General features: G+C 41.5%; 1 pseudogene; it reads right to left on the reverse strand.

The window, feature by feature from the left end:
* Positions 1–1,694: 1,694 nt before the first annotated feature.
* Positions 1,695–3,927, reverse strand: LOC150012527 (solute carrier family 41 member 2 pseudogene; annotated as a pseudogene).
* Positions 3,928–12,896: the final 8,969 nt, after the last annotated feature.

Raw genomic sequence — 12,896 nt, forward strand, 5'->3', positions numbered from 1 at the left:
TCCCACCCCCCTTAGTTTATGTCCATGAGTTGTGCATACAAGTTCTCTGGCTTCACCCTTTCCTATATTATTCTTTTTTAAAATTAATTAATTAACTGATTTTTTTATTACAATAAAAAACAACAACCCCCCCCCCCCCAGACTTAAGACCCTTTATAATATTATAAAGGACAATGGGCGAAGTTCTCATGCTCCTCTAGCTGCTTCAAGCTGAACATGGTCGTTGTCCTACCTACCCTTGGGTCCAGAAATCCCTAATAAGAGTGGGTGTGGAGGAGAGGGTGGCCTTCCCACATGGAGAAGGATCTTGCAGACTCCAGGTGAGTTGACTGTCCCCGGACAATAGCTTGCTTGGTTTAACAGGCTGGCATCCTTGTTGTATTCTGGGGGCAATAAATTTGGCAACAGGGTTAAAAGGCATCATTCAATCCATAGCCACTAGCTGACAAAAGGCAGGTATTAATTTTTCAATGTCCCACATTAGGGGAAAAAAGGGCTTCTTTGGAGGAAGGTGTGCCAGGCACGTCACATCTATCAGAAGCCCTTTTGCCCACTATACTTAGTTTGGGCTGAAGGGAATATTTTAGGTTTCCCTCCTCTCAGACCTGCGAGCCCTTTCTGTCCAAGCCATTAGGATAGAAAAGAGAAACCAGTTTTAAAGTGAAGCCCACAGACCACCCCAGTGGCTTGAGATTTTTTTAATTCACTTCCATTTGGACATGGGGTGCTCCATGTACCTAGATTTTCCTGAGCAGGTATTCTTTTTGTTTTTTTTTTTTAATATTTCTTCAGTTTTATTCTCATTTGAGTTTACAACAATTTAAGGATGGAAGATGCCCATTATGAATGTGTAGACTACACTGTAGATATAGTATACAGCAAGGAAACACCAATCCTGACTTTTAAGAATACTTCATTTGGCTACATCACTGATAGTCTACGATGTGGAATTTTTGATGTCTTTCAGAAAATACATCACTCTAAGTTCCCATTTTGTCATGATCTAAGAAACTTTATTTTTTAAAGAAAAAAATGGTTGATGACCAAGAATGAAAAATGTTTTTGAAAAATTATCTGTGTGTAAAGTGCCTGGCAGGATAGTGAAGGGAAGAAGTTTGGAAAGCAGTTTTTATATTGTATAAAAATAAATGCTGTGAATTTACATTACTTAAGACTGATAATAAATGGTTTTTGTGGGTAAACAAAAGAAGTTATCTATCAGTTGTACATTTATATACAATTTTTCAAAAAAATCCCCCGCTAAACATTTTTTAGAGGAATCTATATCCCTTTTATAAATTAATTCAGTTAATCGATGGCTGACTTTTCCATTTTTTTCCCTATTACATGCATTTTAGACATTTTGTTGCTGTAACCAAGACTGGGTAGCAAAATGGAAAGGAGACAGAACTCAAATCAGTCATCCTAGTTATTTATCAGCATCTATGGAAAATAGGTAGACCTGGGAAGCATGGTGGCAATGAAATATTCTAGGAAATAAGGCATTGTTCTTCATTCTAACACTTTCATTTATCTGTGTTTTCCTAAGTCTTACGAACATGAATAATTCACGGTTGGCTATATTTACCATCAAGATATATTAAGTGGAGTTTTCCCTGTCTGAAATCTGTAAGAAGAAGCAGTACTCTATTCTACTTTAGATAATCCTGTTTCTCCAGTTGCTCTCCCCTCAGTCACTTAGGTACTCCTGGTACATAGAAAGAGGTTGGCTTAGGAGATCAGAGACCTGCTCTTTAGCCACAATTCAGTTACCTTGCAGCTGTGTAACTTCTATGAGTTTGTTTCTTTTGTTGTAATATAGAGAAAGAAATATCTGCCTGACCAGTCTTCTTTGAACCAATGATAACCCCAACCATTATTATTCTCTGCAGAAGAGATGCAATGAAGGCAGTTGCCACACTGCTGGAGCAGAGAAGTATGGGATGATCAAGGTAGTCTTTTCCCCCTGGAATCCAGCTCAATACAATTGCTGCCACAGCCGCTAGGAAGCCAACCACTGTTGCTTGAACTTGTTTCAAAGCCAAGTTGCCAATTATTAGATTCCACTTTTCAATGGGTGAGTCCATCTTCTCAATATTTGCTGCAGTGGATAATCTAGAGGCCAATGTCATTTCCAAGTTCCCTTTGAGACCAAGTAGTGCAGGAACTAAAATGAAAACTTCTGTTACTTTTTTGAACACCTCCCAGTGCTGGACTATATCCAAAACCATGCCAGCAGAAACTGTTCCAAAACCAGGTAGCAAAAATGGCACAAGTATTTGCAGCTCCATGACACCACTGGACTCCTCCGGTAATTTTTGGTTTACTTCCACAATGATGTCTTCGTCACCATCACTGGCTATATCCTCAGCTTGTAACATAGCAGGGGTTTCTGAAGTCTCTCCACCATCACAGTAATTGTAGTTGGCAGAGTCATCATACTTTTGGCTACAGCCTGAGGGTGTGTGCCCATTACTGCTATGGAAGGACTGTTCGGAGAAACTGTGATACTGCATGTGTTGCTCAGATCTAGTACTAAAAGTCTGTGCTGCAGGTGATAATCCATCTTACCAAATGCCGTTTGCTTTTTTGTGCCTGTCTTCCTGATTTTTCTGGTAAATTACTGGAACCATACTCAACAATAAGTTTAAAAACTTATCAGATCGAACTGTATTTAAGCTTGAAGTCCAGTCTACAAAACCTCTTCCACTACTTGGACCACCACTTGTTTTATTAGTAACAGATCTTCCTTTACTATTAGTCACATTGTCATTGCAAAAGACCCTGTACTCCTTAGATCTCAAGCTTCATGAACCACAGCAGATGAATCAGCATCACACGAATGCTGGTTTAAATTAAGATGCTGAGTTCACTTTTTAGAAAATACTATTTCTACTAATAAAAGATGTTTATAAGTTCCACACAGAGATTGGATCTGGGATGCATCTGAACGTGGTGCTGTGGCCAAAGCTGAGACTTCCTCTACATTATCACCTGCCAAGGAACACAGTGGCTGCCTCCTAAGACCTGACCAAGGCACCTGTGGTGCTGAGATGGGTGTTGCAGTAGATATTCTTATGGCCTTTAAGTTATGAAACACTTTATGTGAATACTTTTGATGGAGATCTTTAAAAGGATATCCTCCTCTTCCTTAGAAAACAGAATTCACAGAACACAGTTTCATGTCTTTTGAATAATTTAGTCCTAACTTGATCTTTCCTTGAATATCCCCCAATGTTTTCTAGTTGTTAGTGCTTCTTTCTTCCAAACCATTTCTCATCATGTCAAGCTGTAGCTGTTCTTGCTGCCACTGTACCCGATTTGGCTATAACCATAAAAAATTGGAGGGAGACTGGAGGAACAGGAGAACTATTTTCAATGAAGAAGCTTAACTTTGTATTCAACTTAATCGTAATGACCTTTAGCTTGGTGGTTGGAGTATTGCATGGATAAGTGATAACTATTCTCCTTTTCTCAGAGTGTCTTCCTTCCCTTAAGCTGTATTCTGCAAAATCACAGCTGTTGGATGTAACTTTTGACTAAAGTAGGACAAAACTCTGTATGTTGCAGTGGCAAAGTGAGTGACACCATCTATAATGCTGTGAGAGTTAAAAAAAAAATTCCCCATGCACTTGGAGGCCCTAGGAAAGGTTTCGTGGAAATGAAAGTAAGACCTTGAGGACAGAACAGGGGCTTGGTGAGTTGGGACGTGGCCACATTATTGAAAAACTTCCCAGTGGAATCAGAGTCTTCATAATCTAGTTATGTAACTCTTCATGAGGTTATATATGATGTCCCATCATTCACCCTGCAAGCCCAGGCAGGGATTTGCTCTACAGGACCTTGGCTTGCCAACCCCCCGCCCCCCCACCGCCCCACCGCCACTCCCTGCCGACCTGCCACATTCTGCAGGATGCCATAATGCATTTGCCGGCTTCCCGTGCTTCCCGGATTATGAGCATGAATTGCAGGACAGAAACTTGTATTCTGGCTTCCACTCAGATTGCATAAAATGAGACAGTATTACTGAACTTTAATGTGTACTTCAAAGACAGAGGAAGAAGCATACTGGTTTCATATCTTTCTTGTGCTATCAAAGAACCATCCCCTTCTCTGGAATCCAAATCTTCCTAATACTTCAGAAAGGTTACAAAGTTGCACTTGAAATCAGAATGGGTATTAGCCCATGGGAGTATCTGTTTTATTAATGAAACACATTAGGGTCTTTTTTTTTCAATTTACCAATCCTTGGAAAATAGGAGAAGGCAAGAAAAGGTATACAAATGAGACCAAAGATCTTACCATCTGATCCCAAGTTTTGCATTCACTTAAAATTGGGGGAGGGGCATGTTGAAATCAGTCACTATGTCAATGAGTCAAAAATTATTTTTCAAATGTAAAAATTATTCAATAAAACATAGTGAAACATTAGAATTCATTCATTCACTCACCCAACAAGTCTTTATTAAGAGCATATCATGTCTCTTTTTCAAGTTGAGGGATTAAGCAAAATTGGCATTTGCACTGTTCTATCCCAAATTTCCAGAAATGACAGAATATATAATTTAAGAATATGAACAGTGCTAGCAAACAAACAAACAAAAAATGGATGTTCTTGCTATATCAGAAACTGAAGAATCCCTAAAGGATGAAAAGTAGTCAAAATCTGATCAATGAAGAAAGCCACAGCTCCAGATGTCCCTATAAAGGATTGCTAAAAAAAAGTTTCAGACCTGGAAGTGGCAAATATGGAGCAGAAGGAAGCTTGGAGTACATGACAGGGTAAGCGTCTGGAATTACCAAGAACACCAGGAAGACAGGTGAATCCCTCTACATTTTTACATTTGACACCTTCGGGGCCAGCAGTCAGCACTAAAGACTGCTTGGGTGCTTGGGTCAGAGAGGCAGAGCACTGCTCCAGGTAGCCCAGATAACCCAGGAGAAAGATTTCCACATCTATCCTTCCTTCTGGAGCACTCTACCAACAGCAGGCATCTTTCCTCACTTATGTTGGAAAGGTGGAAGTAAAACCTGCCCCATAGTATAGTACATTTGACTATTTCCCTCTATTGACAAGATTAACATGGACCTTATGGTTCAAAAATGAACAGATATCCAGTATTCACCAAAAATATGTGGAAAACCAATACTGTGAAAAGAGGTGCTGACTAGGACTTGTTAAAAAAAAAAAATCTCCCCTTCCCAAAATAGTAAAATGAACAAATGCTCTACACCAGCAGAGTAGGCATAATTGAAGAGTAAATTAGTAAACTGCAAGATGAAATTGAGGAAATCTCTTAAGTCTGTGGTCCAAAAGGATCATGAGATAGAAATAAGGCAAGAAAAAGTAGAGATATGGAGAACATATTTAGACATTCCAGCATCTTTCTACAAAAAGTTTCAGAAAGATAGAATAGGTGGGATGGGAGAAGAAAATAGAAAAAAAGAGAAGAAAAGTTGCAAGAAGATAGACCAAAAAACAGCATAAGACAAAATCCAAATATTAAATAAAATGACCAAGTACCAAGTGGGATGAAAGAGGAAAAATCTGCAACCAGATTCATCACAATAATAAAATTAAAGGAGAGCCACTCAAGAGAGAAAAAGAAAATAAAAGAAGGGGAAAAAACTTCTAGAGAAAAGGGAAAAAGGAAAAAGATGATCTAAAAAAGAATAATGAGAGTGACAACAGATCTCTCATTGGTAATACTAGATACAGAAAGGCAGTGGAACTGTATTCACAAAACTGGGACCAGGGAAGATGTTGAACATGGAATTATAAACCCAGTTAAAACGCTGTCAATCAAGTGTGTACATGAAAGAGTCATTTTAGACATCCTGAATTCCAAGAGTTTACCATCCACTGGCTCACTTTAATAAAATTGTTAGAGGTCATATAAAAGCAAAATGGGGGTGAAGAACATAATTTTTGCTAACTGCACCCACTTCTGTCAGAGTGGGGCAAGGCAGTCTCAGTTAGTTTGCTCTTGGTTGAAAAATAGTGAACTTATCAGTCATCTCGCCAAGATAATTAGCTAGACAGAAGCAATTGCCCATATAGTTGAGCTACTCTTGTGCGTTTGTTGTATTAAAGTGTGGAATGGGTGTGGAATGTTGGCAATCTCTCTCAACTCTCATCTAAAACCTTGCTTTTGTCTCTGGAGCCCAAAGAGTTATGGCTAACTGGCTGGGGTCTCTAACATCCCATTAAATGTTTGCTTTCTTAGTTCTCAAGTTGATGCATGAGTGCTTAGAGGAGATGAGGCTGGGGAAATTATCTTGCTCCTCCAGTTGATGCTGTGGATTGCAGTGATCATGCCTCTGTGACTTCTTCTGATTGGAAGCAGTGCAATGGCAGACCTAGATGCATCAGAACATCAGGCATATACCCAGCTGAGCCAAGGGAGGCATGGCCTGGGACTCTGGGTATGCTGTCCCAGGGAAATGACTGGTCAGGAAGGGGCCCTGACAGCTTTGGGAGGGGAAAAAAAACTGTTAGGAGGCTATAGGTACCACAAATTGAGTCAAAGAGAAGTGCTTTTTGGATAATCTGCTGATTTGCATTATTCATGAATTGACATGGATCCTTGAGAGCTGATGGGGTTATGCTGACTATGGCCCAGTAGTCTGTGTTATTCAGAAATTTACTGGTCCCCCATTGTAGCTCTGACCCCTGACAAACCGTGGGCAAATCAAATCAAGACTATTTACAATGACTGCTTGGTCATTGCCCCTGAGGCTGCTGGAGTCAAACAGGACTCTTTAGAGGAAAAGGAACTCCTTTTGATCTGTGGAAAGCCTTAACCATAGCCCAGCGAAGGAGTGAATGTTGTAATCAACGTTACCTACAGGAATCCTTTGTGAGTCTCTGACCTATTACTTTCCATTCCATCACTCTTACAAGTGGGAGGGAGAGGGTGTTGTACTCTTCAGCCTTCATTTTGACCATCAGTGTTGAATTTTGGTGCAAGTGAGATGCATGTGAGCAGCCTGTGTTGTGATTTGCATACGGTTAGAGTCATAATTCGTACCACACGTAAAGTGACAAAGCAGAAGGGCATGTAGGGCTTGTCTCATGCAAACTCCATCTTTCAAAGAAGAGGTAATGGGCCCAAAGAGGTAAAGTGACTTTCTCAAGGCCACCCTGCTGTTTAATGACAGAACTGGGTCTAGGGCACAGGACCACCAACCCCTGCAGTGATGCTGCCTTTCCACATCATGCTATATGGAAAGAGATGGTCTTTTATAAAGAGCTGTTGGGAAGGAAACTCACTTTTATTAAAACACTATTTCCCCCAAACTGTGCTAGATGTGTCAACTTCATTGGCTCATTTTATTCTCACAGCCCCTCTGCCAAAGAGAGAGGACAACCATTAAGCCATCTTAAAGCAGTGAAGCAGTTAACTGACTGGTCTGTAGACCACAGAGCCCCTACTCCTTCTTCCAGGCTCTGCCAAGCATCTCCTTCCTCTCACCTCTTTCCCCCTTGGCTCTCTCACCCTCTGAAGCATCCTCTGATAGACTCAACTGGGAGGTTTTAGATGGTAATGGTTCCGTGGGTGAAGAGACAATGCATGTGCTAGTCTGAATACAGCAAATATTGTTTTAAAAGGGAGCCAAACAAGAGTCTCCTGGGAAGTGGAGGGTGTGGGTTTCCAGGTGATGGGATTTCTATCTTTATTGTTTTTCAGAGCACAGAACCTCTCGGAAACATTAAATTCATGCCTTGTTGCCTAGCACTTGGAAACAAAATCTGGTTTTCCTCCAGGGAGAAATATCCCATGTCTCAGCACCTCTCATGAACCCTTTCCTATGCATTGTAAAGCTCTTGGTGCAGGAAACACCTTTAAAACAAGGGTTGTATCTCTTATTTCATGGATCTCCCTCCTCAAGCGCCTGATCCAGGGCTTTGAATATGGTAGATGTTGTTGCACTTGACATTACAAGAGGTAAGGAGAAGGAAGGTTGTAGCCAAAGGTTCAGGCTGCAGTCTGAGAAATCAAATTTTAGTAAGGCTCTGGCAATATATACTAAATGATGCCACTTTTGGAAAACTACCATGTGGAAATAAAAGCTCTGGTTCAAAAGAGTGTATGTGGAAGAACATTTACTTATTGCAATATTGCTTAGAATGAGAGGAAACTAGGAACAACTTGAAAGTCCATCAGTAGGGTCCTGGTTTTAAAAGGTATGATTTATCCATACAGTGAGATGTTAAATAGCTTTTAAAAATAGTAACTTGTATTTACAGGTAGCAATCTGAAAAGTCTATAATACAGTTTGTAATGAACAAAGCAAGTTGCTGAATAATGTATACAATATGATTCCATGTTTATAGAACATATATCAAGGGCACATACTTATCGGTATATGTACATCTGCATGAGGATACACAGCACAATGTTAATGTTACCCTGGGGGCGGGGTGTACAGTTTTAAATTAGAAAAACGTACAACAAAGCTTAAAATAACAAACTTTATGGGAAGAGAAGACAAAGATCAGGGTCGTTAAATGACCCAGAAGGGAAACAGATAGAATCAAGCACAGGTTTGTTTAGCTCCCTCTGCTCATTGTGCATTTTCAGGCAGGACTACCCCTGAATCCCCAGGAATCAGCCCTGCACTAGGGCAGATCATGATGTGTTATGCCCCATGTGACATCATTGCATAATTCATTTGGGAAGGGTACAAGGCTGCAAAACTAACTATGAAGGCTTTGGAGACACACAAGAACTTTAATATATTGATAAAGAATGTGTCCCAAGACTTACTTGATTGGAGGCTATATTCCCTATTGTCCAGGCCCTGTAGCCTCCAGGGTCTCCCTGTCCATATCAATAGGTACTTTTTTGCAGAGCCTACCTGACAATAAGCCATTTATTATAGCTACATTTAACCTATAACAACCAATCCATATGACCCCTGACAGTATCTGAATCCATAACCAACTCTTCCTGGAAGGTGTCATAAGGGTAGGGATACGACTACTTTTTAGTCCAGAATGCCCAGCACAGCGCTTGGTTCTTAGTGGTTGCTATGTAAGGGCTAAATGAAGAAAATGTATGTTGAGTTGTTGTACCAGACAGATGGAATTGATTTCTAGCAACTTTGAGGGGTTCAGGTGAGATTTTCCAGAAAAAGTGATCCTTTAAGGAAGGACTTGAAAAGAAGGAAAGGAGTGAAGGATACAACCAAGGAAAAAGCTAATTTCTGTTGTGACAGCATTTAAAAAGTGTTTTAGTGTCTTTAGGGCTCTGCTACAGCATCCTCCTTCTCCCTTTTCCAAAAAAGTTTGGATTCTATCACAGTCACAGGTCATTGAGAAAATGTCAAGATGTCTTTTGGATTTTTCAACTGTGAGAGAAAGGTAGGTGACAATAGTCTAATATACAGTGTTTTTAGGAGCATAAAACACCGAGGATTAAGCTATTAATACAGAATGACTAAGAAAATTCCTCCCAAGGATCGTTAGAATAAATAGTCAAACAGTATCATAAAAGCAGAGTGAATTGATTCAATCAACATGATCAGAGCAAGGAAGAAATAATGTTCTGGTTTCAATGCCACCCTCCGCCCCCAATAAAAGAACAAAAAAGAAAAAAAGAAAACCAAATTACTTTGCAGCCACTGGTGGCACTCTTGCAAGTTGTTCTTTGGAACACAGCTTAAGAAATAACTGGGCCTTGGGTTAGAAAGAATTAAGATTGTGAAAGCTTTTGTGCAGGACAACTGCCCAGGTTTGGGGCTGCCTAGAGGTTCAGCCTGGGAGCTGGCCACTGCAGCCTTGGCTTGACTGCCATGCGGCCCAGAAGACACTAAGAATACCACTGGGTTAGCTGCCGAGAGGCGGTGTTGGATAATGGCCGTGGCCTGATTCTTGAGGAGCCATGGACTCACTGCAGTGTGTTTTAGCCATATGTGAGCCCTGGCCACGTGTGAGGTTCCCCCAGGAGGAGGAGGGGGAAGCCACATGACATGGCTTATGCACCACCTGTATTACAGCAACCACATTTGAACAAACCAGAGCCTGGCTTTCCCAGAAAGTTCTTCAGGTTAGAGAAACTGCATCCTGGAATTTGAAAGGCAGCAAAGAAAGTGTTGGTTGTTGCTTATTACACACAGTCTTCACCTTCTGGAGGGGTCTGAGATGAAAGGAGACGATTATGCAGTCACCTCATGGGGCAGGTTGAGCCTTGGGGGCTTTGCTCAAACTTCTAGGGTTTGCGGCCATGGCTATGCCAACTAATTAGTCTAACGGGACCCTTCCAGTGACAGGAAACTCACTTGTTCTGTGGCATCTGATAAAGCTGGATAACTTTTCCAATAATAGGCCTCCCCAAGAGTCTCATTCCAGTCCGTTGCACAACTTCACTCTTTCAAGAATCTTGTGGCTGTCAAGAACCTTCGTGTTTGAGATGAACTTTTCTATAATGTGGGTGTCCTTGTACTCTTGGGGGCCCTTTCTATAACTTAGGGGTCTTCTTTCTCTGCTGGTCTCCTCCACATATCCTTAGCCAATGGTCATCAACCACGAATACCCATTAAACCACACTCCTTGAGGAAACTAAAGCATCAGTATTTTTAAAGCCCCATTGCCTTGTTCCTGGAAATTGGTTAACTCCCTAAAGGTCATACTATGGAATAAGGCATCTTAGATTTGAATCCTGACTCTACCACTTTGGGCAGTTCTCTGTGTTTTTGTGTCCTTATCTGTTATGCAGAGATAATAACAGCACCTACTGCAGAGATTGTTGAAAGAACTGCATGAAAACACACTAAGGCTAGAAGAGTGTCTGGCATGTAGTAAGTGCTTTACAAGTTTAACTCAGAACATAGGATAGGGCCTAGCAACTGTTAACACAGTATCTGTGCTATTACTACAAGCCAAGTTTTGTTGTAGCAGTTCACAGGTACTATTCAATATGTTTTGTTGTGTTGCTCTAGTATAAGGAAGTGATATAGCGACATATGCTTTGAGACCTCTTTACGTATAGGACTATTGTCCCAGACTGCCCGTGTAACTCACATCCCGGTGAATTCCCTTTACACCCTGTCATCTCATATTTCTTCTTGCCCCCCACCAAAGTCCATTCCAAAGTTCTACAAAGTTCTGAACATTTCAAGGCATTCAAGGTGACTAAACTAAGAGCTCCTCAATGGTCAGTTCCGTATCTTTTGTTGCCTCTTGCTAAGCCCAGTGCCCACTGATGAGCTAGGCATGTAACTAATGCTTAGTAAATTCTTCATAGAATGAGTAAATTAATTAACCTAATATACTTAATGCAAGAGGGACAAAGAAGACTGAATTCCTGTGAATGATAGGGATAGTGAGAAAATGCTACAAAATACCTACTATGTGCTAGGCACCTTTTGTGCATAACAAAGTTTTCAAAACCCTAGGACGTGGGTTTTCAGGTAATCTTTTGCTATGTAACAACAAATCACCCCCAATACTTAATGTCTGAAAGTGACAATTATTTTGCTTGTGAATTGGTAATTAAATGGGAGCATATCAGGGACAATTCCTCTGTGCTCCAAAATGACTCAGCAGAGCACTGGAGTATCTACTTTCAAGACAGCTCACTCATGTCCTCCAGCCATGAGTGAACCAGCTGGTGGCCTAGGTCCCTCACTCACAGCCTCAGACTGGCTCTGGGTTGAATGGGTTGGGATAGAAAACTTGTCATGAGAATACAGCTCTCCATCTTGGCCCCTCCACTCCTCATTCCAAAGGGAGCAGTGTCTGTGCTTGGGGAGAAGCCAAGCAAAGGAAAAGGTTTGAACAGAGAACGGAGGAAACACACCCACTGGGGTTCTCATAGCAACACAATCATACACAGGCAGCAGCCTGCCTATTTCAGGGGGAGCTTGTCTCAGCTTCCCTCCTCCCCAGTTAGTCACAGAATGGATGCACAGCACATGCAGAAGCAGAGTGAGGTGGGGTCACAGGAGAGTGTTGGACTGAAAGTCAGGAGGCTGGGGAGCTGCCCTCAGGTGTCCCCACAGCTGGCTGGAGGATCATGAGCAAATGTCCTCCTCTCTCTGATCTCTGGGTCCTTAATAGTAAAATTAGAGGATTGGACTAAAGGGCTGTGAGGATACTTTCCTTTCTGGTTTTCTTTGATCGGACAAGTACTGAGATTCTCTTGTTAGGGAATCAGATGTCTCCAGATCTTTTGTGTCTGAGAAAGATACTTAGAGAAAATGGGGTTCAGGAGGGTAAAAGTCATTCTTTAGATTCACCTTATTGTTCTCCTACCACTTTCTGCATGCTAGCAGGCTGGGAAAGGGAAGGAGAATGACTAGGTGTTGCCAAAGACTGATCACTCACCCCCAACACCAATCCAGGTCTGTGGTCTGAGAAAGAAAAAAAGTTAAGGAGTTAAGTTCATTTTCTTTACACTTAAATTTGCTCCATCCTCATCACACACACACAGACACACACTCCTGTTACTCCAGCCTCTTGCCTGTTCTATTTCACTCTTCTTACTTTCCATACCCTCCTCTCCTCTCCCTCTTCCACTTATTGCAATGTGTCCTCTCTTTTCCCTAGGACCAGGTGATGAAGGCATCCTTAGATCCTGGCCCATTTCTTCAATGAATTCTGGGGTTAGTTGAGGACAGTCAGGCTCGCACTTCCTGGCTGTCAAAGGTGATGCTCAAAAACAAGTAAGACATGCACGCAGAACTTATCTTCCCACGTAAGCACAGCGATGAAGCTAAGAGAGCCAGGAAGCTCAGGGAGCATCCTTTAGGTCCCTGTCCTTGACTTGTGGGCCCAAAGCTTGAAAGTGCAGCTGTCTTTGAAGGAGCCGCCCCGGTGGCCTGCTGTAATGGGAGAAACAGAGTAGAGTTCTCCTTCTGCCTTGCTCCATCTCCTAACAGCCTGACAGATG

Source organism: Furipterus horrens, unplaced genomic scaffold (genome assembly GCF_987537825.1).
Source record: "Furipterus horrens unplaced genomic scaffold, mFurHor1.1.pri manual_scaffold_4, whole genome shotgun sequence".
Lineage (NCBI taxonomy): Eukaryota > Metazoa > Chordata > Mammalia > Chiroptera > Furipteridae > Furipterus > Furipterus horrens.